Raw genomic sequence first — 26,714 nt, 5'->3', positions numbered from 1 at the left:
ATGCCCACCCCTAATAATAGCAGCTTTATTGCACACATACAAAAATCTATAATGTCTGCCCAGACTTGGATTACTAAGCTGTTATGCACAAGTGTCTTTAACGCCAACACAAGCATATTTTGTTGGGCTTGCAGGGACTTGATGACTTATGATGCCTATGTGAGTCATTGTGGCCAAAGACATATATTGTACCAACAACATCCTGAGTTGGTTGTGCTTATTCATCGTCATAGGTCACGTCACAGGGCCAGCACAATGATAATAGAGTTTGCGGCATTGCTCTGGTGCAGCAGTCCTTGTGCCTAAGCCTACATATTTACAGCATTTGATAGTACTGTGTCTCAGTGGGTGCATACTATGTCATGTGCACAGGTCATGTGTCTCTATGGAAGCAGCACCTCCATAGAAACTGGCTTTTCAGGTTATTTCCCCTGAAAATGAGTTAGCTGTTGCTTCATCAAGCATGGGCATTACCTCCCCGCCCACAGGGCACCTCTCAAGTGCGTTCCCCATAAACACCATCTCCTCCTTGTTTCATGCTTGTTCCTTCTTCTGGCCGGAAATTTAATTTCATTGTGATGTTTTATTATTAGTTAGGTTTAATGATTGCATGCTTAAAAGCCCACACAATTTGTGGCAGTATCCTCTTAATATTTCAAAATAGCCATTGGTGTGCACTGAATAACATGGATGCATTCTTAACACATTATGGTGGGAGACTGATGCCACTGTAGAGTCTTAACGTGAGGTTCTGCTTTATGATAGGTTGCTTCGAAACTTCAGTCTCTGAAACTGACTGGAATGAATCATATGAACAATGATAGATACAATTCTAATTTGCTTTGCTAGGCCAACAACGTATAAATAAATCTACTGCAGGCAAACAGGAGGGTGCAGTGTGGCTTCCAGGAGAGGGTGGAGTTCTTGTGAGAATGAACTCGTCATTGTCCCTTGCATTAAAAACACTGATAGGAGGTGAATAATTTTGCAAATAATTCGGCTGTGCAGTTATGCATCACAAAGAGCACTCATTAGGTAAGAGCTCTTCACCATGGAAATAGAAGCAAAGTTGGTAGTAAACATTAGTCCTGATGTGTACAGATCAGTCTAAGTCCAGTCCAGTCCATTTTAATTTTCCATGTGTTCCTTCCTAAGTCTGTCCTGCCCCATTTTTCTATTAATCTGAAAATGTTTCTTAAATCCTTACCCCCCCAAACCTATTTAAATACATACCTTATCATTAAATATATTATTATTTATCTCAATGTATTAAGCTCTGAATGTATATAATTCATTCTGATTCATGTAATAGCCCAGAAGGTGTGATCAGTTTACTTCAAAATGTGAAAATTCTCCTCCAACCTTAATCACAACCTTACTGTGCTAACAGAACTGGGTAGGTGTAGGAATTAGCATTGTAAGAATGTGGCAGCTGTACATCTGCAACAGTGTCTTCTTTGTGGTAGCTCCTCCCTCAGCTGTGGAACCTTGTCCCTGGAGATGTGTGGTTGAAATCCCCCCGCACCCCTGGCTTTCAATTTTTACATGTCCATTATAGGTTGTTGTTGTTGTTGTTGTTGTTGTTAGTTTGCCTGGGCTTTGGGGGATATACGTTTCCTCTGGGTTCCAGCTGCGCTGATATTTATGTCATGTGCCACCAGACTTTTTTGTACCTGTGGGCACATTTACAAACTGGGTGAACTGTTGTGGGCTTCACACAAATGCATACAAACCACAACCAAGCACACATCCCCACAACCTGTTCTGTTGACTACTGTACAGTACAGTCATACCTCGGGTTGAAGTAGCTTCAGGATGAATATTTTTGGGTTGCACTCCGCGGCGACCCAGAAGTAACGGAGCGTGTTATTTACGGGTTTCTCTGCTCGCACATGCGCAGGCGCTCAAAATGACGTCACACGCATGCGCAGAAGCGGCGAAACGCGACCCGCAGTCACGTCTTACATTTACTTCAGGATGCAAACGGGGCTCCGGAACGGATCCCATTCGTATCCAGAGGTACCATTGTATGAGAGAAAGTTTCTTTCATGCCTAATATCATCAGGGAGATTTCATCAATGAAAGCTTCTGTGGGTGCATGTATGCCCATGGGCACCATACTGGCAACCCCTGTGCCATGTCATTGCTTTCAGTCCTGCGACTTTAAGTATTTTATTTTTGTGTGTGCAAAACAGTCCTATGTGTGTAAAACAGTCCACCCTGGGTTGCTTCAGAAGGGCAGCTGATATATAAGTATAGTAAAACAGGTTGAATCCTGGAACAAGGAGCTCCAAAGAGATGCTCCCAAGTCATGTTTTATGGAGGAACTGATTCATAATGAGTCCCTGCCCGTCTCTATTGGATACATACAGGTACCTTGCTGTTCTTGCCCCACCTTTGGAAGTTCTTTATTTCAAATGATGACATTTTTTGTCATGAGTTCCATGGGGATGCCATGGAAGAGGTGGTCAGATTCCAAGGAAGAATGGGAGCACCTCAGGGAGTGAGAGCTGGGTAACCCTGGAGAGGATCCTAGTGGGATGGGGGAGGTGACTGGGGAACCCCTTGATGTGGCTGAGGGAGGGGGCCGTAGAAAGCTAAAATTCAGGGGAGGAAACCAAACAGGTTGGAAGAAGAATGTTCAGTCCTTGTGACATTAGACACCTCCCCAGTGCTATTGTTCCTTTAAAGAAAGGTGCCAGAACTTACCCTGGTTCTCTTATCATGGCAATGGCCCCACCTGAGAGGTGCAGGAACTGAGTTCTGGCTGGAGGAAAAAGCCCAACACCTCCTTCTGTGGTCCACCCCTGGTGCCCCTTCCTGTCAGTAAGGAGCCTCCTCCTTTGGGAGATGTGACTAAGTAAATTAGAAAGTGAACCAGTGTCAACACCACCTCTGAGTACACAATAGACCCCAGAGCTGGTGCAAACCAACCTTTCAGACCCAAATCACTTGAAGGAGTACCCACTTGCTTGCCCAGTGCCGGGAGACTGGCTGCTTGCCACATTAAGAGTTCTGTCTGCCCTGTTCTTCAACATCTTCATCGACGTCTTAGCTTGCATTTAGCCATGTATCATACCTCTTACGCATCTGCTGCACCTTGTAACCTGTGTCTTGCCTATATACTGATCTGATTTATGCATTAAAGACGTTGATAGAAACCACACTGGGAGTTCCCTTTATCCAACAGTGAGGGCCAGGATGAAGATGAATGTTTATCAGTACATTCATCTGTAATTTGTAATTTTTCCTACTACAACTCTGTATATTCCTGCTGCATTTTATTAGTTTTAGATGTTTTCTATGTTATTTAAGAGGGACGCGGGTGGCGCTGTGGGTTAAACCACAGAGCCTAGGACCTGCCGAACAAAAGGTCGGTGGTTTGAATCCCTGAGATGGGATGAGCTCCTGTTGCTCGGTCCCTGCTCCTGCCAACCTAGCAGTTCAAAAGCACGTCAAAGTACCTTCCAGCAGGAAGGTAAACGGCGTTTCTGTGCGCTGCTCTGGTTCGCCAGAAGCGGCTTAGTCATGCTGGTCACATGACCCTGAAGCTGTATGCCGGCTCCCTCGGCCAATAAAGCAAGATGAGCGCTGCAACCCCAGAGTCGGTCACGACTGGACCTAATGTTCAGGGGCCCCTTTACCTTTACCTTATGTTATTTAAACTGTATTCCTATCGCTGAAGTGTTCGCCACCCAGGGCTGATTTAGAAGGAAGGGTAGGATATCAATGTAAAACACAAATAAATACACACACCCCACATACACAAAGAAACATATTTTGCATATAAGCAACATATGTTATATTCAACTTTGATCACACTCAGAGTAGGTCCATTGAAATCAACGGATATTGATTTCAATAGGTCGAATCTGGGTATGACTTATCACTTCAATAAACCAATCCTGCCCTGCTCAAATATTCAACTTACTGAAAAGCTTGAAGGAGATATGGAACAATGTATAATAACATATTTAAATTTTAGGGCTCTTATTTTCCTGGCTTTTTCCATGGATGTTCCTGGGGTGTGGGGTGTGGGGAGGCACATAATAAAACCATGATCTCAGAATGTTGTGATGCCAATATGGTTTGCATTTCCCTGTCTTCACCATGATAAGTGATGTTGGTGAAGATTGTACAATGCAATGGTGATGATATTACACAAGTCAGTTAAGCCAGTTAAGATGCATGCCAGTTGTACAGCTTTTCCCATAGAGCAATCCGGTGCTTAGTGCTTGTTCTTAAAGGTTATACTGAAGAAGAGGTAAGACTGCTTGCTTCAGTACCGCTTAAACACTTTTTAATGAATCCAGTGCAGAAGTTAACGTTTAGTACTGTTCTCTGCGTTTGCTTGGGAAATCTGACAATGTTTTCATCCGATCCACTTTTTAGTTGTAATACTAGTCAACTCCCCTTTCAACTGCCAGTGACACTTTTGAAAAGTTCCAGTCAGTGAGACCTGTGACTCTTTGACTCTGCATGATCTTGAAACTGATTGGTTTATTACATTAGGTCATCTGGACAGGCACCTCTGATATGGGTTGCCATGTGCATTTGCTTTCTACCTGTGGTGCTACATTTGGGACAGTTTATTAGCAACTTGCAATGCTTTTGTTGTAATGTGGGTGAGTACCCTACCTTGGCACTGAAGACTGGAAGCACTTCAGCTCCATGGTTTTACATTTTTCTATATATTCATTTTCATGTTGGTACCATTTTAAACCACGCTTCAGGATGTTTACCTCAATTGATTATACAGTGGTACCTCGGGTTACATACGCTTCAGGTTACATACGCTTCAGGTTACAGGCTCCGCTAACCCAGAAATATTACCTCAGGTTAAGAACTTTGCTTCAGGATGAGAACAGAAATCGTGCTCCGGCTGCACAGTGGCAGCAGGAGGCCCCATTAGCTAAAGTGGTGCTTCAGGTTAAGAACAGTTTCAGGTTAAGAACGGACCTCCGGAACAAATTAAGTACGTAACCAGAGATACCACTGTACATCCTATGCGCTCATGCATCCGTTTCTGCAGAAAGATACATGTCCCACATATATGATATTTCACATTGTGTTTATATTTGTACAAAGGCTTTCTGAAGAAAGACATATTTGTGGATCTTTCTGTCGTAAAATGGATACAGCTTCCTTGTTCTCTGAGAAGTTGGCAGTCTCTCTCTCCCCCTTTTTTTTGTTCCTGGTACACATTTAAGCTTTATTTAAATTTTAAAAGACTTTATTATTGTAGCGGGGGGGGAGCTTCTATCCATTTTTCAAAGAGAGAGAGAAATATTTGAATGTAGTTTTGCTTTGTTTTAATTGTTTCAGGCAGGGTGTTGCCACAGTTCAGGCAGAACAATTTCTACCTTATATTTTGCAAGGCACATACTTCACCTGGGCTGGTTTTGGTCACATGAGCTTGGATGTTTACTGGTAATCTTAAGTGCTCCACCTGCCTTTCAGTTTGTTTACCAGGAAATCAAGATGTGTAAACTGCAGGAAGTACTATTTGACCCTCTCCGGCAGTATCTCATTACAATAATTGCTAATCTCTGAATAAGACAGCCATGTTTTGTGAGTAACACAGGGAGAGAGAGGTTGTGTTAGAGAGATTTTAGGTATTTCCAGAAATAGAGCGTTGTAAATGCTTGCCTTCGGATTATGCTTCCTTTGCAGCTCTTGATAATAGACATCTGCTGACCTCTGGGGTCAGTAAAACTGGGATACAATAGTATGTGTTCTTCCATTCCTCTGAACTGAAAAAAAGAAATATCACGGCTTGTTGTTTTGGAGTGCTGTCACTGTTCTGTATCGAAAGGATAATGGCTACTTCCTGATTAAACCACTATCCACAGTAAGCTGTTCTTATTACATCTCTGTTCGCCTGTGAAGGGAAGAGTGCTCAGTGTTTTTCTTTTTTAAAAAATTAACCAGGGAATTGTCAGTTTAAAATGTTTATGGGATGTGGGTTAAAAGCTTTCATTTTACAGCAGCTTTCTTCTGATTGTTTTCTTCTTCTTAAAGTAAGGAAATTGTTTAACCTCTGCAATACTTAGGAGCTGAAAAAAAATATTTTAATACAAGCATGTCTGAATTTGTCTTTGTGTTGTAATGTTTAAAATCCATCTACCTGCCTTTCACAACTTGTGTGCTAGTGATACTTGCATTTGAGGTATATAAAAAAAGAAATACCGGATATTGTTAGGAAGAGTCAATGGAAAATACTTGCCATGTTATTTGAGCTGCAAATAAAATGGCATTTTAGGCAGCAGGTTATATTTTCATCTGTGGAATGGTTTTTATGCATCTGTTATAATTCTAAAGCATGATCCTTTTTTGGGATTAGGTTTAATTTTACACGTAAGTGGTTGTTACACTGATTTCCATGTAGCTTACATGGTACTGTGCCTGTATACATTTGGAAAAGTAGGGTGGCAGGTATATAAAACTTCGCTTTGGTCACCTGTATGTCATACTGCCTTTTGAATATCCAAATACATCCAGCCAAAAGTTAAGCCGCATCGTCACATTAATTTCAGTAAGAGATAATTGACAGTGCTATTCTCTTACTGACATCAACAGGACTTAAACATGCTTAATTTTCATTCAGTTTGTAACCATAATTCACACATTCCTTTGTATAGCAAAACAAAAAACAAAAAAAAACCACCCCAAAGCCAACAAAAGCTTGGACATTGAGGGGCAAATGTTAGCTGATTTATATTATTTCAAAGCCAATCAGAAGTTCATAGGAGAAATATTACATAGTGCTACATGGAAGAATATTTGCCATTGATGCCACTGGGTGCATGCCAAATTAAAATGAACAACTTTTTAAAAATCAGTCAAGCAACCCAGCAACCTTTGGTCGCTGTGGCCATAGGATAGAGCAGATCTCCTTATCCTAAGGTGATACGAAAGGTCTGCTATTGGAATGGGAAAGCCAACTGTATAGGTCTTCTTCCCACCACTGCAGAAAGTCTGCTTATCTTCAAAGGTTCAGTGGTGTTGCTGCCTCACCCGGTGTAATCCAATGTGGGACAATTGCCTGTGGCGGATTTCCTGGCCAGCAGGAAGCCAAGCGGTCTTCCATCCAAGACAGGAAGTTGGATAGAAGCCTGCCTGCAAATTGGCCAATTGCAGTCTGGCTGTGAGGGAAACTCTTCCTGTAGGATGGGTCCAACTTAACCGGCATGCTTCACTTGGGTCCGCTCCGTAGGTGTATAAGACTGCTTGCCTCTTCCTCTGCAGGCAGTTCCTCATTAGATCGCCCACCCATCCTCATGTTATTGGCAATCTGTACTGTGTTTGAATTTGCTATTTACATTGTTGGTCACCATATTCAAGGCTGGGCAGAATTTTTTGCATCTGACCAATTGGCTATGGCTGGTGGTTTTGCCTACCTCATAGCAATTGTCACAGCTCTTGGGGGTTTAGGCATTGGGTAAGCCTTAGTCTTGGTTGGGAGGTTGTAGCCTCTGCCTTCCGTCCAGAGTTAAGAGGTATCCCAATAAAGGCATCTGGGAGGAGTTGCTTCTGTCTAGATGCCCAGGTGGGAGCTAGGAACATAACATAGTTCCAGCAGGAGGGCTGGATGTCAATGGTTGTATCCAATGCCTATGCCAAACCTCTTGCATCTGTAATCGCGAAAGTTGTGGCATGATTCTGTCTTGTCTGGTTCTTTCCATAAAGTTGGGGTGGCAGGGGGTTGTGGCACCTGGGCAGGCAATGTCCAAAGTCTTAGAACTATTCCACACTGTACATTTAAGGCATAATCAACACACATTTAAAGCACATGACTTCTCCAAAGAGTCCTGGAATTACAGTTTGTTAAGGGTGTTGGAAATGGTAGCTCTGTGAAGGGGAAACTACAGATCCCAGGATTCTTTTGGGGAGGTCATGCGCTTTAAATAGGTGCTGGATATGCTTTGATTGCGCAAGGGAGGAATTCTGTGTCGCGCTCTTTTGTTTGTTCCACCAGCACAAGCATTTCTGCTTGCCAGACAGAACAGTCCCCCTCTCTTGCTGCTGTGTGTTGTTCTGGGGGTTCTCTGAACCCCCCCCCAGAACAGATTGTGGGGAGGCAGGGGGCATGCAGGGGAAGGAGAAAGGGAAAGCCCCATTGTGTTGGGGAACCCTTGCAATGGCTTCCACTTGTGTGCCAGGTTAGTTAAATCGAGCCTGTAGTATAGTCCTGCCCTTAGTCTCACTGGCAGATGAGGATATGTGAAGTGGGTGGATTGGGGGAAGGCTGGGATTGAAAGGTGCCGTAGGCTTCTCAGTGTTCTGTCATGTTCTCAGATTTGTTCCTAATTTTGGGGTGGGATTAGGTAAATCACAAAGAAAAACTCCATAAGAGGACACAGGGACATAAGAGCCATGCTCTGCCCTCACTTCTACCTTGCTGGTGAAAGGAAGTCTGGCAGTGCGATGGATGTGGCTGTTGATCCTCTGGCTCCAGTGTAAGACCGTAGTGCTATCTGCACATACTTCATTGGCGAATAAGCCCCATTGAACTTAGCAGGGCAAACGTTTAAGTAAGTAAGTGTGTGGATCAGGCAGTAAGTCCTATTAGACTGTCAGATCAGGTGGAAACGAATTTTGAAAGTAAGTGATGGTATAAGAATAAAGGCACACTGAGCATACTTGATTTGATTATTGGATTGAAAGCAATGATTGAAAAGCTAATTTTAAAAAGCTGCTAAGTAGAGCTGTTGCCAAAGATCATAATTATCTGGCTTGGAATATGAATTTGTCCCGCTCAGAATGTAAAGTAAGATTCTGAACATGTGTGGTTCATGCTCAAACATGCTTTCTAGGTATACATGCAAAAGAAGAAGAGGAGTTTGGATTTGATACCCCGCCTTTCACTCCCCTTCAGGAGTCTCAAAGCGGCTAACATTCTCCTTTCCCTTCCTCCCCCACAACAAATACTCTGTGAGGTGAGTGGGGCTGAGAGACTTCAAAGAAGTGTGACTGGCCCAAGGTCACCCAGCAGCTGCATGTGGAGGAGCAGAGACACGAACCCGGTTCCCCAGATTACGAGACTACCGCTCTTAACCACTACACCACACTGGCTCTCATAAAGTTATGTTAACTTGCTCATCTTGATTGTGGTGAACTGTGGGACCAAACCAGCTAACCAAGGGACTTTTGTGTGAGGATATATCTTCTGCGTTTGGTCAGTTGTTTTATGTGGTAGCTGTCTCTCATCCAGATCTTAGACCCTCTTGTTTTCACATATGTGCTTGTTTTTGGAAGGTTATAGAGAGTTCAGTTTCCAAGCTATTATCAACCAAGGCTGGTGCTGGGGACCACAGTGCATAGGAAATGGCACAATAAATCATGTGCATGAGGCACCATCAACATACATGCACCAACATTACAAACTGGGAGAGAACTAAGCTTTCCTCATATATGCTCAACAAGAAGTCTTGTGAATACCAAGCAGGTACCTGAGTTCATCTGAGCAGACTTTGCCAAATGCAAGTACAAAAAAACACAACTTGGTTGGATCCAGTGGTGTCCTTATATTCATGGAAGAAGTCCTTTTGTTTATGCAAAGGTCTTTGATTCAGTGAAGGCTCCTACTAGCAGAAGTGGGGGGCGGGGGGAGAGACGATTTTCTCCAATTCCTTGTCTTCCATGCAGTCCCACACAGTCCCTTCCATCCTAGTCAAGAGTATCATCTAACCTTCTGGAGCAGAATATTTTTAGCGTGCAGGAGAATAAGGAGGGAAGAAGAATAGTAGAAAATCACCTACATGGTTCCATGGGTGGGCGCTGGGAGGACCTTGTTATGCGGGACTAAATACACACAGTGCATTTAATTATTGTTGTCATTCTGCTACCAAGTTAGCTGTGAGCAATAGCTTTCATCCTTAAACATACATCCTAGTCCTGTCTATGTGCACCATTATCTAGTCAGTTGAAATCCTAAAAAAAATATGAAAGCAATATAGTATTGTTAATGGATTATAGTATTGTTATAGTATTGCTAATGGGTTCAAAGTGCAGGATATCAAGCATTATGCTTTGGAAATTAGATGTATGTTTAGTATTGTTTTTTTCTTCTCAGCTGAAGATTTGGCCACTTGCTTTATCTGTGTTGTATATATTTCAAGAACCGACTGCTATGCATGATTTCCATTGGTGGCTGTCTGCCAGTGGAATGGCCTTCTGCTGGCTCAGTGATACTTCTTCTTGCTCTCCTCCCCCTTGGAGTCCCCTGTGCACCCCCAAAATCTGATAAGGATTATTGGAAAAATCCTTGAAGCCTATTTAGGGAGGATGTAAGGGACAGAAAAGAAGGAGATTTCTCATTGGTTGGATGTCATGCTATGTTCTCCCTATAATATTTCCCCTATAATATTAATATTTTCAATGTATTTGTCTTCTGGAATTCTAGGGGTTTTTAATAAAGAGTTAGGAGCACTGCAAAATTCTACATAGCAGAACAATTCAGCCTTTGGTAAAGTGGATGACTATTGCTTGTGTAAGATGGTTTATAATAAGCAATGTTTGAAGTAAATCAGGGATGGCCCTCCAGATGTTGTTGGACTACAGCTCAATCATTTCTGACCAAAGCTTACAAAGTCTGGGACTGATGGGAGTTGGAGGCCAGTAATATCTGGAGGGCCAGAGGTTGTCTCCCTCTGAAGTAGGACGGCCATTCTCATAGTATGAAGAGAGGCAGATACTAATAGTCACCTCAGCTTCTCTTTCACTTCCTTCCACAATATCTTTATTGGGTTAAGTCTAAGGGCTTGGACTTAAATCCCCAGTATTGATTACCAGGGGTGTGGTAAGCTCAGGTTAAAATGGGTTAAAATAACATTCCATTCTTTTTCTTTGAACTGCTTCTCCCTAAATTGAAGACAAGGTTGAACTTCGCCACAGAAACATTTTATAGATTTATCTTAAACTGTAGAGAGTTGGGCAGCTATCTTGTGGGTTCAGCATGGCATACTATGAGACTGGCTGTTTTGCTTTTTTATTTATTTTTAAATCACTTAATTTGATTCCTAGGTGCTTGGTCAGGATCGACTAGTAGGTCATGGCAAACTAGCTTTTTTCTGGGACACCGACTTAAAAGAAGCCTGGTGAGTCACTGACAGAAAAAGCCAATTTGATGTGTAATTTCCAGGGCTTGGCATGGGACCACAAATAGAAACAGGGTTCCATAGAGATGGATCCCTCCCAGCAGTTTCACTGATTATGAAGCATTTAAAGCTCTATTGTATAGATTTTGTACAATAAGGAAGAAGGACGAATAGTAACTGGAATTCGTTACTCGTCCCTGTCATGGTGAAGTGGAGATTAGAATGCCTAATGGATAAAGTGAAATGGATTGATTAATTTCATATTCACCACTGCTGAATATTAAATAATAAATGGTTCTTCAGAAAAGAATGGAATTTCCAAGGAACTGGAATAATCTTGACTGTTTAATCAGTCTGAATTTCTGCCACCCATCATAATATTCAGTTAAAAACACCATATTCAATGTTTTCATTTAGATAGTGAATTTGGATAGTATTTAGCGTTGAAATCCAAAACTCCTCTCTACCTAACAGTGTAACAACTCACTGGTCACATACAGTTTTCAGATGTATAAAGTTTCGTAAGTTTTATTGAATATGATTAGAGGGAGTACAGGCCCCTCGAGCCTTTCCCCCTCAAATACATATTGGCATGCATTATGTGTGTACAGATGTTTAACCTTTGTCCAATTTAATTTCTGACATAGAGTTCATGTTGATTGTTATGTTTGGAGGGAGGTTCTTTACACAATTTATGTTTCTGGCAATATTTGAGGCAGCAGCAGATTGCTGGGCCTTTATAGTCTGTACCAGCAAACAAATATGTATGCTGTGTGCATCTTTTAGTTCCTTGAACATGTTAATTACAGGTTTTTCCCTGTGTTTGGATTTTATCCTGGCCTGGCCTGAGTCACCACTATAGTTTATAACAACATGGGATTTGCTTAACTCCTAGAGGATGAAAAGACCAATGACTGTACTTGTTAAAACAACATCAATATTTTGCGTGAGGAAAAACAAGCCAAACACAGAATGCCAAGCAACTCATTGCCTAGGTTTGCTGTGACAATGTCAAAGCTACATGAATACTTCAACCCCCCCTGTTTTGAATGCAGGAAACTCAACTTCGTAGAAGAAGGAAAAAGATGTTAGCACATCATTGTTTGTTGGGACATTTCACAATTTAAATTACAGTTAGACAGATGTAGACCACAGTTCTTCAGTCTGCTGACTCTGGAGACGTTCCGGTGAAGTTACCGTGGCTACTTCAGAGTAAGTGGTTTTGAGGCTGAAGCCTGGCATTGTGTTTACTTATTCATTCATTGTGCCTTAATTTAAAAACTGCATTGCTTCGTGAGAATAGAAACGCTGTTTTAATTTTTAGTGGAGCTTTGTGTCACACAAACAAACCCTGCAAAATATTTCTATGCTGCTTGTGTTGTTCTTCAGAGTTTTAAAACTGACTCAAGCTAATTCAAGCTGAAGTGTGAAAATACCAGTACCTATTTTTAGTTTGCTCTACCAGCAACCAAAGCATTGCAAACCAAAGGTAATAAATAATTATTAATGGTTGAGATACAGATCTCAAAGCTCTATGGTTATTTCTTATGGATTGGGCATAGATTAAGTTCCAAACATGAGTAGATTACTTTTTAAAAGTAATCTAATGTTGCAATTCTTAACACGTGGCACTAACTCCTATTCAACTCATTGGGGCTTAATTCTGAGTAGACATGCATAGGATCACACTGTAAGCATATTATTTTTCCTGGGATCCCTCTTTGTCTCTGGTAGTTGCATGTTGCTTGAAGCTAAAGTGTCAGGAAGCCATGAGGTTTCGGAGCCTAAATTGGCCTATGGTGTGTTCAGGGAGGACAGGCCTAAATTGGCCTATGGTGTGTTCAGGGAGGACAACTGTAGGACAGGTATAGGCCAGGTTTGCTGAAAAGCAGCAATGGCAGAGAGAACAGGTGAAAGTCAACTCTACGGTCATTTGCCAGTGCAGGGCCAAAAAGCCTTGTTGAAGCAGCTGGAAAATTAGTTTTGCTTTGTAAATGCGCCCTGGCAGCTATGCAAAAGAAAAGGAAAAGATGTTATCTCAGCTATTGATTCAGCAACATTTAGTTACAGATAGCCTGCATGAATTTACTAACTTCAAATAGCAATGTGCTGTTTCCCGCCGTCCCCCTCTCTCCAGTCCTGTAAGCTGTTTCCCAAATACCGGAATGCAAGTTGTTTCCTAAAGAGCAGTAGTAGCAGAGAACGAGTGAAAATCAACCCTGTCAGTGGCTTTAGTTTAGTGGCATGATTTGGGGATATACCATATTTTTTGCTCTATAAGACTCACTTTTTCCCTCCTAAAAAGTAAGGGGAAATGTGTGTGCGTCTTATGGAGCGAATGCAGTCTGCACAGCTATCCCAGAAGCCAGAACAGCAAGCGGGATTGCTGCTTTCACTGCGCAGCGATCCCTCTTGCTGTCCTGGCTTCTGAGATTCAGAATATTTTTTTTCTTATTTTCCTCCTCCAAAAACTAGGTGCGTCTTGTGGTCTGGTGCGTCTTATAGAGCAAAAAATACGGGTAATTGTATGAATATATGAGGTTATTGTTGGTCTGTCTGTCCTAGGACACTCTTTATTTCAGCTGCCAGCAATTCTGCAAGGCCTCTGCTGCCAGAGATTTTTTTATTTTAAACTGAAGATGCTATAAATTAAATCTAGGACCTGTAACCCCTCCCAAGGAGGGATAAGAATGTATGGTTCCTGGTTTAGTTTCTATTACCAAACATAGCTAGTAAAAAAGTGACATGTTGCAGTGTGGAAAACCTCAAAGTAAAAGGGAGACTAAGAATGGGCATCTAGATGTGCACATCAGGGCATCCATTTTTATTTACGTCAAAAGGTTACACTAAAACTGGACTTGATAGTAGCAGGAAAATACTCTGATTTTAAAAGAGTGAAATGAAAATAACTGTTTGAAAATCCACTTTAAGCAAAATTCCATGCCGCTCTTTCAAAATCTGGCCAAAATCTACATAAGTACTGTATAAACTATTTTATTACAGTATTATTGTTTTAACTAACAAGGAAGGTAACTTCACACACACACACACACACACACACACACACCCCTTGTCCAATACAGCTAGCTTCGGAACTATATACAAAATGTTTATCGTTTGTTCTCCTCCAGTTGTCAATAGACTGCAGTTAGAGTAAGCTTATTTTGTACGCTAGTGTTTGCATGCAGAATGTGATGTGTCTGTGGTTGTTTCTTTTACTGAAATGCTGTTCACAAATGTCTATGCAAAATATCCACTGTTACTTATTTAAAACTTCTGGCCTGTATTTAACCATGAACCTGTTTATGCTGTTCCAGAATTTTCATCTTCTACCCATAACACATTTGTCAGCAATATTTTTCTGCTGCCCATAGAATATCCATTGTTTACGACAGGTCAAAAACATGGCTGACCTTCTATTAATGGTTGTCCAAGGTTGAATGCCGTAAAGCGGGGTAGCCAGTTTACTGCTCCCCCATGTTGTTCGATTACAACTCCCATCAGCTTTGACATCATGGTCAGTGGTTGGGGAAGATGGGAATTGTAGTCCAGCAGCATCTGAAGGATACCACATCGGCTATTCCTGTTATAAAACAACCTGGGTATATTGCATTGTCTTTTTTTTAACTTTATTGCATGCCTATTTTCATTTTCTAAAAACAGTACAATGTTTCTGTTCAATTTTCCATGAAAGAAGGAAGTGCAAAAAACAAAAACAAAAAACAACAAAAAACCAACCCACAATCCAGCCTTGCCCATTGGGAATATTAAATTTGTGGAGTTGTGTCTTTATGCTTCAGCTTCCTGGCCTTTTATGCTTTTCTTTTTCTTCTTGAATCTCCCATTGCCCATTTTCATTAAATGTCAAGCAACCTCAAGTCTTTTATGAAGAACCATTTTCTGGCTCATGCAGCTCATCAGTTGCTTTTCAAAAAGCTGACAAGTAAATTTATATTCCATCCTTCCTCCTGAATATGGATTGTATTCAGCTAAGTCCTACTCAGTGTAGACCTACTGAAATTAATGAACCTAAATTAGTCACCTCCGTTACCTTTAATGAGTCTGCTCTGAGTAGGACATGCATCTGTGGAGTCCAGCCAAAGTCCTATTGCATCTGGTAGTGCCTGGTTTCAGTGGCATGGCTTCACGTCTTTGTACTGTAGCTGTGCCATGCACAGATTCTTCTGTTGTGTTTTATCATAGAAGCTGTTGCCCTTGATCATGGTGATAAAAACTGTTATTGCAGAGCTGTGTGTACAGGGCTGGATTATGGCAATATATTGTGGATATGATTGTAACAGTCTTCTATAATGGAAGGAAAGTGAAATAATTTTGTAGAAATCATGTGATCATTTGAAAGCCTAGAGATAATGAAATACTTCCTCTTTGGATGCAGTTGCTAGAACAGAATGCCAGAACTGTCAAAGTAAAAAATGCCACTGCTAATTTTCAAGGAATCAATCATTCTACCTGAATGATTTAATATTTTAACATTGTATATAAATAGATATTTATTTATTTGCATGAGCCACCGGCTGTACATTTTCTGTACACAGAACAAAAATATACAAACACAACTGAACATATTCAATTGCCAAACTAAACTAAAAATTATACAATTTTAAACTCAGCATTATCATAGTCCTTATTTTAATGATGGTTGCTAGAGAGCCAACTGAAGAAAATTTACCAGAAATATAGGAAGACCAATTCAGGCTCTTTTCTAAATGAATATGTTGTCTGTAGGCACATGCATGAAGCTTTACAGTCATACCTTGGGTTACAGACGCTTCGGCTTGCGTGATTTCGAGTTGCGCATCGCACTGAACCCGGAAGTACCAGAACAGGTTACTTCAGGGTTTCGGCGCATGCGCAGAAGCGCCTAATCACAACCTGTGCGTGTGCAGACGTGGTGCTGTGGGTTGCGAATGTGCTTCCTGCACGGATCACGTCTGCAACCCGAGCGCCCACTGTATATTAGGTTCAGTTCAGAGGCTGCAATAGAAGTGTGTACAACTTAAAATTCAGTGACTCCGTGCTTTATCCTTTAATATAGGAATGAGGAACCTGTGGCCCTCTAGGTGCTGGTGAACTCTAACTCCCATCAGCCCCAGCTAGAATGACCAATGGTAAGGGATGATGGAAGCACTAGTCCAGCAACATCTCAAAGTCACAGGTTCTCCTCCTCTGCTTGTAATATATGAATCTTGACTTTCCAGTGCATGTTTCCACAGTGTGCATGCTGTGAAAATAATACCATGAGCTTACAATAGTCTTATAAAACTTTTACCTGATGGAAAAGTCAGAAGAGAGTACACAGGAATTATGTATGCTCTCAGTTCAGGTTTTATGTGTGGGAAATGGCACTTATGACTAACTTTATAAAAAGTTAATAAAGCTGAATAAGTAGTGATTTAAATTCTGGTCCTTCCAGTAGCCAAGCTGTATATGGGCAGTGTTATCTCTGCACTGACCTATAGTCTGCTCCTCCTTAATGCCCTGTAGCAAGTTGGAAGATGGAGTAAATATGCCCACCTGGCTACATCATGCATCTATCAGGACTGTTTCAGCAAGAGATCAAAGACTGAAGTGCTTAGTGGCTATTCCACTGTTGTCCTCTGGGAAATTGCCAAAGTAAGGGCATCCTTTAGAAGTGCTGTAAGCCATATTAATTTGCTGCTGATGCATGCTGGGATGATTGGATACTTATTGGCCTAGTATTCTGTATTTTACCTTATATTTTATGCGTGGCTTTTTGTTTCAAAGGAATCGCCACTCATTTTTGTTCCTTGTGAATGACTGAGCTAAGCTAAAATATAATATATAAAAATTAGGCCTGTAAGGTTTAGAACATGAATTTGTAAAGGTAAAGGACCCCTGACAGTTAAGTCCAGTCGTGAACTACTCTGGGGTTGCGGCGCTCATCTCACTTTATTGGCCGAGGGAGCCGGTGTACAGCTTCCGGGTCATGTGGCCAGCATGACTAAGCCGCTTCTGGCGAACCAGAGCAGCGCATGGAAACACCATTTACCTTACTGCTGCAAAATAATTACCTTCCCATTTATCTACTTGCACTGGCATGCTTTTGAACTGCTAGGTTGGCGGGAGCTGGGACCGAGCAACTGGAGCTCACCCCGTCGCAGGGATTCGAACCGCCGACCTCCTGATCAGCAAGCCCGAGAAGCTCAGTGGTTTAGACCACAGCACCACCCGCATCCCAAGAACGTGAATTAGTTAGACTTAATGATTTTGAAATGCTTTGGTTGATTTAAAAATGTGCTGTTGAGTAATTGGGCATCATATTTCTTTTTTAAAATCTTAATTGTTTTTAATACACATTCTTACTAAATTTGGAGGTGCCAACTTAGAGGAAGCAAGGAATTTATTTTGTAAGGTAGTGCCTGTTATGACATATGTATGCATCATCTAAAACCATGCAAACAAAATTATTCAGAACCTACTATTCTGTTAAAAATGTAATTTCATAGGATTGTATGCAATGTTGTTCCGCTTCTGTGATGGATCTTCATTCTCCTTTCCCTTGTAGCCCCACCCGGTGTACCCTCAAAATCTGCTCCAGAGACCTGGGGGACCCTATGGAGCATATTTGGGGGGGGGTGAGATGAGAAGAAGTTGAAGTTCTGTTGCCCGAGTAGAATTTTATCTGCACCACCTGTACTCATTTAATTGATTAAGCTATGTTAAATTAATTGGTTGATATTTGCCAATTGATAATGATAATAAGATTTATTTAATTAGATGACAGCACAAATTAGAGAACGTTACATTTTATTTTAACCGAAAAAGTTAAGTTTGCAAGGATATACGTCACATGCAAGTATGGAGAAAGGGATGCAGTGTAATCACTTTTGGATGCAGTATGTTGATGAAATTAGTGCTGAAGAGCACTAATTTTTTTGTTTTTTTGTTTTAAAGTAAATTAGTGAGAAATGCTTCTGTAGCTCTAGAGGCTTTAGGGGCATTTAAATCACAGTGGGAACGTCATGTTTTTCCACCCAAGCTGCAGCATATTTTATCCTTAGGGGGATGTAGTTTTCTCCTAGTGATGACACGGTAGAACACTGAAACAGCTCTGTAAGAAAGTTTAGCATTTATGTAGGTAAAATATTTATGAAAATAAGGTAGTTTTATCCTTACTGATTAATATAAGTGTTAGCTTAACTTGATTGAAAATAAAAAATACTTCTTCAAATGCAAAGGCAACCATAAATGAATGAACAGGACTTTTAAGAAATTCCCTAGGAAAGTCATTATTAATATCATCACCACCATCATCATCATTGGTATTATTATATATCCCACCTTTTCCCCAGGGGTGGCTTATAGGTAAAAAAATGCAGATAAAATAGAAAAAGCTAAAAACATAGAAAATATAATAAGAAGTAGTTACCGGTAAACACCAATAGAATTAAAACAACATATAGAAAGATCTATTAAAGATACAGATAATAACAACAATAAAAACATCACAGCACCATCCTTTCCATTAAAAACAGTCAGTTCCCAAAGGCCTGCTGGAACAAAAGGGTCTTCCCCTGCTGGCCGAAGAACAACAGTGAGTGAGCCAGTCAACTTGTCTAGGATGAGAGTTCCAGAGTCTGGGTGCAGTCACCGAGAAGGCCCTGTCCCATGTCCACTCCAAGCGTGGCTGTAAGTGTGGTGGGACTCAGCTATACAGCTGCAAATAAAACGTTTTAAATGTGTTGTAAAGTGCAATATACAAATGTGATACTAGATGGCGACAGCGAGCTATGCCAAATTCAATGTATTTTTCAAAACGTTTTTTAAAAGCATTTCCACAGCGTTTATTTAATATGTGTGTAGATTACACCAAGAAATAGGTAATAAGTGGAAAGCGAGAAACCTGTAGTATGAAGCTGAAATCAAGTTAAACTGTCCAGTTTAATTCCTTGTAACATAATGACTATTTCCAGGTTAATTTAGAATAAGTAGTTTGGGGAATTGAATTCTTAAATGGGATTAGCAATCCAATGTCGGGATTTCAAAATCCAAAGAAGGTCATTTTAACGTATTGGTAACTGCTTTCTGGCAGCAGTTTTATTCAATATCTGTCTGAGGAGGCAATCTATACTCCTCTGCTAGTACACTGGTACCTTGGGTTAAGAACTTAATTCGTTCTGGAGGTCCATTCTTAACCTGAAACTGTTCTTAACCTGAAGCACCACTTTAGCTAATGGGGCCTCCTGCTGCTGCCGCGCCGCCAGAGCACGATTTCTGTTCTCATTCTGAAGCAAAGTTCTTAACCCGAGGTACTATTTCTGGGTTAGCGGAGTCTGTAACCTGAAGCGTCTGTAACCTGAGGTACCACTGCACTGGAATATAAACCTACCCTTAACAGCTGTAACCATTGGAATAGCTGTGCTGTACACGAGTTTAATATCACTTTGAAGGAGTAAAACGCAAGGCCTGCAAAAGACTTAATCTTCTGGTTTTGTTACAGGCTTCAGAATCATGTTTATTGGTGGAACCCTGCACATTGTTTACTTTCCAAAAACAGGATTCTTCTTTTACTTCTTTTACATGACAAGCTAAAGTGATTTTATTGGATTGGGAGCCCAAAATACACACTGTAGCGCATAGTTAAGCTTTGAAACTGTGGCCACCAACCTAGATGTCTTTGGAAGAAGATTAGATAAATTAGTGGATGAGAAGTCTGTCAATGGCTACTAGCCAAGATGGCTGTGCTCTGCTGGAAACCACAGGAGAGCAACGTGTTATTTTGTGCTTGAATCCTGCATGTGGGTTTCCCACAGGCATCTGGTCAGCCATTGTGAGAACATGATGCTGGACTAGATAAGCCATTGGCCTGAACCATCAGGCTCCTTTTCTTACGTTCTTACGTTTCCTTCAGGAAAACCATTCACAAGGTTATGATTGCAACGAAACATCCCTGTACCTCTCCCCACAATCTCTTGCAATGCATCGTGCTTGTATACTAGCAGCTTGTGACATGGCAGATCATAAAATTAAGGGTGACCTGGTGCACATGCAGTAGACTCAGAACAACCAGCCAGGAGTGCTTAAGGATAAAACCTAGCTCAGCAGCCTGGTCTAGGCTTGCACAATTTATGACTGATCAAACAAAATGTAGCCCACTGGCCATGTAATGCGATATGCCAAGTGGTCAATAACTGCTTCTGATTTTGCAGTCCTAGGTAGACAGCAGAAATGAGAGATTTATCGAGTTTCTTGGTAGACATGGCTCGGGGGCACCATTTGGGTTGGGCAGAGGGTCACAGGTCAAGTAGGACAAGCCATGTTCACATCTGAGTAGTGCTGCCCTAAATATTCACATGTGCACTATGCAATATCCCATTTTGTATCCTTCAATCTGAACAGCTTCAAGGGACCTTCAGGATTATATTGATAGCCTCTGGTATAACAACAATGATATATTTATTTTTTTAAAATGGTTTGTTCTGCTAAAATGTCAAGTTTTAATGAAAGTTGTTCTATGAAGAATGAGCATTTGCAGCAACAGCTCACAGCCTTTGACATCTGCTACGAGAAAAATACTAACAAATGCCTAGTTCTTTATCAAAGGTGTACACAAAGGAAAAAGGGAATACAGATAACCTCAGCCCAGCTACAGTTACAATGCACCTTTGGCACCGAATAAGTTGACTCTCTTAACACAGGAACCAATCAATTCAAACTTAAGTTTTGTAAAGTTCCATTGGTTTTCAAATGGACAGAGTAAATGCATGTGTAACTCCTCTGATTACATGAGTAGGTGCTAAAATATTCCACTGAAGCAAATAGGCTTTTGAAGCTGGGATTCGAAGACTGTAGAAAGCACTTCCATATGTGCACGAGAGCATGATTTTTCACATGCACCACATCCCTGTGCATCACATCATATGCTGCTCGCAGTAGAGACGGCTTTTGGAACACAAACCTCCCACTGAAATGTCAAGTGTGTGTTTTTTTAAATAATTGAAATCACTCTTTTCTGTCCCATACATGCGGGGGGGGGGGGAGTGTCACAGTACTCTGCTTAAAGGAGCCCACTGTCCGATCCAAAGAACCTGATGGGGAGAGAGAGCCTGGGGCTGTGAAATTGCCTATTGACTCTTGGCACTTGCGCAGGTGCACAGATTCCCTGGTTGCAGTCTTCTCCGCTATGGAGAGGTGTCTTGTATTTCTATCTAAATTATAGGAATTATTTTTAAATTCACACCTATGCATCTAAAATAGCACATGCAGATTTTACGCCAATCTGTGTTCTCTTTTGTCCTCTCCTTTTTTGGCAGCATATAAGTGGGCACCCTAGGAGGAAATCATTCTGTAGCGTTCTGGCAGCTAATGTTCAGGCCTTGCTTCTAGCTTCCTTGGTTCCCACTTCACGCAAAGGAGAAATGGGAATCAAGGTCTGATTACATATCAGAAGTATGAGTGGGAGCTGTTATTAAGGGTTGTTGAGATATGCAGGGCCCAGGCTGTGGAGAGCTTTAAAGGTTAACAGTAGCTTACTGAATTGGTCCTAGGAGTATAATCACAGCCGGTGCAGTGGTTTAGTGTAGGTTATGTATGCCTGCATCTCCTAGTATCCATACAGAGAGCTTCAGCTGCGCTTCCTACATCTTGATTGTTTACAGTTATATCCGCGTTAGTAGATGTTAAATTGTATGTCTCATAGACCCCAGTTAAATGGTAAGGACTTTGCAGCGGTAGGAAGGAACACCAAATTATTCACACAGCTAGAACAAAGTTTGTTTTCCTGTGTTTTCCCTCTTCCTCCTTTTTTTTAATCCTTGCATTTCTTACTAAAAAATAAATAAACAACATCAATAAAACCTGCAAGTTTCGTGGGTGGGTACACCGTTTTCCAGGACACCTGCTTGGTCCTTTCCCTGATAACATCTTGTTGCCATGAAAAAAAGTCCTGTTCAAGTGAGCCTATGGGCCTTGCTGATTCTCCCTAAACGCCTCCCTTGTTGCTGCCGATTGTTTTCATAAATCTTGGGTGATTTGGTTTAGCGGAAATGACCAGCACATGCAAGGCAGGGCATCCATTCTCATTTTAGCCCTGCCTCCAGTTGTTTCTGGGGGTGATTGCACCCTCTAGACTTGCATGGGACAGAAGGCTGCAGTAGGTGGAGGGGGAATTGGTGAAACTTGTGTAAGCAGAATCTGGACTTGAACTCCCATCATCCCTGACAGTTGTGTCCATGCTGGCAGAGGCTGATGGGAGGTGGAGCCCAGCACCCCTCTGGAAAGCCACAGATTCCTAATTGCTGTGTTAAAGCAAATCCACCATTGGTTGCAAAAAAAATTTTAATTTTAAAAAAGGTTGTTGATTGAAAGCTGCTTTGGGTATTGCTTTGTGCAACAGAAATGTTTTGATAATAAAGTAAATTAGTTCATATGAGATATTTAGAAGTTACTTTTCTTCATAAGGCATTGCCATTGTTTGTTGACATCTGTCCTGGGAGACGGTGGAAGACTGCGCCTTCTGGGGGCAAAGTCATACTGTTGGGAGAGTTACAGTGCCTGCTGTGGCTGTAGAGATCGATACAGGAGGGACGTGTTTTATTGCAGGTGGGGCAGATGAAAGCGCCTGGTTTTGCTGCTACAGGTGCACCATAGTGTGTGTTCTCTCTACGCTCCTCCCAGTGGTCATTTCTGCTGCTCTCTTTCGTCAAAAGAGGACGTAGCTTTGTTGTACGTTGCCTCTTTGATGCAGCTCCACCTTGCTTCGATGCTCTCTCTGGAGCAGTTCAGTAGAGCTTGTTCAACAGAATCAGAGAAGTGTTCACAGAGTTCAGTTATGACGGTTCTGGCTGTGTTGATTCGAGGCCGCACTTTCAGCTAGCTTTGTGCTATGGATCCTCCTTGGCTGGAAAAGAATTGTGCTTGCCACCAGGGAGTGATCCATGTCACAGTCAGCACTGTGGTAGCTCTGTGTGGCATGAACACAGTTTGGTACCATTTGCCTGGTGACAATCAGCAGGTCCCCAGTGTGATGATCCTCCCCAACTCTGGATGTGGATAAAAACTGTTACAGTCATTCTAAGTGGTTACCTTTAAAGAGGTCTGTGCTTTATTTCAGCAGCTTCCCTGAAGAAGAGAAAATGGTCATTATCTTTGATCATATGGTTCCACTCACATTTTTTTCAGGATGAGGATACTGTTATGTATTGAGCTGAATGCACACCTGTATTTTCAGCTCACCTTTCTCCACTTTGGCCTGCATGCAATTGGCGATAAAAAAACAGAGCAACCTGGGAGCATAAAGTTAGTTTGTGAAGCTGGGGGACTTCCGGTTAGCGCCAGCGCTTAATGGCGGATTTCTCCCGGAGCTCCGGGAGAGATCTGCTTCGTAGGTTCGGGTCCTGTCAGCTACGGCGGAGCGGGGACCCTTAAAAATCACAGGCGTGTTGCCTGTGAACTGGAGACTCGGCGGGCACCTTTGCGCCCCCCCGACGCTGTGAAATAGCCTTTTTAAAGGCTGCGGATCAGCGGAGGGTGTGAGGAGCGGTGCTGAGAGTCGTCTTCACCCAGCCTGCGAAGCGAAGCCGCGTCGCCATTAGCGGAGAGCGCTGATTTCTTCCGGCGAAATTGGATTAAAAGAACAACTATCCGTGAGTAGGATTGACCGCTAAAATACAATTGGACATTAAAAGTTAAGAAATTGGGCACCGAGACGGATAAGCACTAAAAAGGAAGTCTGCTTTCCGTTCTGTAGCAAGATCAAAGCGAAAGGCATTCTAGCTGTAACTGCTTGAGAGGAAATTTGCGGGAATTAAGAAATCCACCACCAAAGCAAAGAACTCCCTCCCCGAAGGCAGAAGGGGGGGGAAGAAGATTTTAAAGTGTTTTTCTGCCAACTTTAAAGAACTGAGTTAAATACCGCTGTTCTTAAACCTGGGATCGGACTGCCGGAGAAAAGGAACCGGCTAAGGACTGTTGCTATAAGAAGGTTAAAAAGTATCTTTAATTGACTTTGGTTACTCTCAACTTGAAATACTTATTTTGTTGCATTGTAAAGTTACTTACAGGACATTATTGACTTGGGTCCCTTAGAAAGAGAAAAGAACAATTGGAAGGGACCAGGAAAACTTTTGTTTACTTTTAGGAGAGTGTGGGACTATTTGGAGAAGTAAAAAAATTGACTCTGCGCCCTCTAGAGGACTTACAAATTGTTACAGCAACAAGTGAAGTGTAAAATCTGAGAACTTTTGTTTGACAGCTTAAGAGTGTGGGAATGACCTTGACTAAAAGATCTTGTTATGGCAGATGGTAAAGAGAAAGGGGATTCACAAGAAACAACCTTGAGATCTGGCAGACAATATAAAATTGATTCTTTCATGCAGAGAAGGGCTTCTGTATCAGGAGCCTCTGGAACTACAGCTGCCCCAAAGGCAAGAGTGAAAACAATGTCTACAGAAGAATCATTTGCCAAGGTACTGGAGAAGATAAATGATTCTTTGGAGGAACTAAAAAAGCAAGGTGCAGAAACTAAAGCACAAGTTGCTGAAACTAAAATACAAGTTGCTGAAACAAATAAGAAAATTGAAGAAATCTCTGGGAAAATTGATTCAAATACAAAAAGCATAACTGACCTTGGGAACAAAGTGAACTCAAATGCAGAAGCAATTGGGAAATTATTGGAAGAATCATCTACAACAAGAAAGATAGCTGAGGAAGCTAAAGAAATTGCAACTGCTGCTGAGGGAAAGTTCCCACCAGTGTTCAAGAAACTAGATGAGTATGAACTGGCACTTTCTATGCAAGATATGCAACGCAAGGAGAGGAACCTAAGGATCAGACTTGTGCCAGAAAAGGAAGGAGATAACCTGGTGGACTACCTGACAAAAGAATTTTCTGACTTTTGGAAGCAGGAGTTGGACAAAGAAGAATTTAAGATAGAAAGTGCATTTAGACTGGGAGCAAGGCAGAGGAAGAACAGACCCAGAGACTGCTTAATAACTCTGAGATCAAAGGAGGAACGGGACAAAATACTGAACCTGCATTACCAAACAACCCTTCGAATTGAAGATTTTCACATCGAGATTTTTAAAGATATTCCTAAAAGCATTTTGGACGCAAGAGGACACTACAAGGACCTGGTGATACTGCTGAAAAGGAACTACATTCAATTTAGGTGGGAGTTTCCCCAAGGCTTGTCTTTTAAATATAAGGGGAAGAAAAGAAGAATAAAGACAGTGAGTGATAAAGACAAGTTCTTAGGAGAACACGAAGAAGACCTACAGAAAGAGACGTTTCCAGGGCAAGGGCATCCTTCACTAGATACGGACACGGAACCACCGACAAACGAGGAACAAAAATTGGGAGCTGTAGGAGGAAAGAGTAAATAACCCCATCATGTCTCTGCAACTTCTAACCTGGAATTGTAACGGCTTAAATATCCCCAGAAAAAGGAAAAATATATTTCATGCTCTAAAGAAAGACCAATTGGACTTGATTTGTCTACAAGAGACCCATGTGACAAGAGCACATAGGAAATTATTAATAAATAAAAGACTGGGACAAGAATTTATATCTTCAGACAGAGTAAAAAAGAGAGGAGTAGTGATTTATGCAAAGGAAAAGCTGCAACCGAAACAAATCTTCAAAGACGACCAAGGAAGATATTTGGCAATTGAAATCCAATCTCAAGGAGAAAAGTATCTGATAGTGGGAGTCTATGCGCCAAATGAAGGGAAAGCTGAATTTTTCAAGAAGTTGCATGAGACTTTGATGGACTATATGGATTATAATCTAATTATGATGGGAGACATGAATGGAGTAGTTTCAACAAATATGGACAAAGCACAAAGACAGGTAGTAACAAAAGATGGAAGACTACCAAAGACCTTTTTCGAAATGACTGACAATATGGACTTGATAGATATTTGGAGAACAAAACACCCACTAGAAAGAGAGGGAACCTTCTTCTCTGAAGCCAAAATGACATGGACAAGGATCGACCAAATCTGGGTGACTAGCAGTATGGCGCAGAACATAAAGAGAGTGGAAATCTGCCCAAAAACTTTCTCCGACCACAATGCAGTAAAGATGGTGATGAGACAAACAACAACTGGCTCCTTTAGATGGAGAATGAATGACACTTTACTTAGAGATGAGGAGATTTGCAAGAAGGCCCAAAAGACTCTGAAAGATTATTTTGAAATCAATTTAAGGACTAAAGTAGAAAAAAGAATAGTATGGGACGCAAGCAAAGCCGTGATGAGAGGGTTTTTGATACAACAAAACACATTAAAGAAAAGAAAACAAAATGAGAGGAAGGAAAAAATTCTGGAAAAGATAAAAGAAGGGGAAAAGAAACTAAGATTGAAGCCGAAATCACAAGAGATTTTAAGAGAAATCAAATTCTATCAAACACAATATATGGAGCTGACGAATCAAGAATTAGAGTGGAAAATTAAGCAAATGAGACAAAAGACCTTTGAATCTGCTGACAAATGTGGCAAGTTATTGGCTTGGCAAATAAAGAAGAGACAAAAACTCAACACGGTAACAAATATAGAAGTGGAAGGAAAGAATATAAGCAACCCAGCTGAAATTAGGAACTGTTTTCAGAACTACTTTAGACAACTTTACACACAA

At 41.4% G+C, this 26,714-nt stretch overlaps 1 protein-coding gene across 14 annotated transcripts in view; it reads left to right on the top strand.

The window, feature by feature from the left end:
* Positions 1–26,714, top strand: part of BAZ2B (bromodomain adjacent to zinc finger domain 2B) — a 193,868-nt gene that overhangs the window by 73,325 nt on the left and 93,829 nt on the right. Inside the window, exon 3 of one of the 14 annotated variants that reach the window (XM_053407698.1) lies at positions 11,026–11,099. The exons of 12 other annotated variants lie outside the window; for them this stretch is intronic. The gene's annotated coding sequence lies outside the window, so the exon portion shown is untranslated. Of the gene's footprint in view, positions 1–5,568; positions 5,852–11,025; positions 11,100–26,714 lie in introns of those variants that run through there. One more of the 14 variants, XM_053407712.1, reaches the window with a different exon arrangement.

Source organism: Podarcis raffonei, chromosome 1, assembly GCF_027172205.1.
Source record: "Podarcis raffonei isolate rPodRaf1 chromosome 1, rPodRaf1.pri, whole genome shotgun sequence".
Classification (NCBI taxonomy): domain Eukaryota; kingdom Metazoa; phylum Chordata; class Lepidosauria; order Squamata; family Lacertidae; genus Podarcis; species Podarcis raffonei.
The sequence above is the reverse complement of the archived record's forward strand: the minus strand, read 5'-3'. Positions and strand labels throughout refer to the sequence as shown.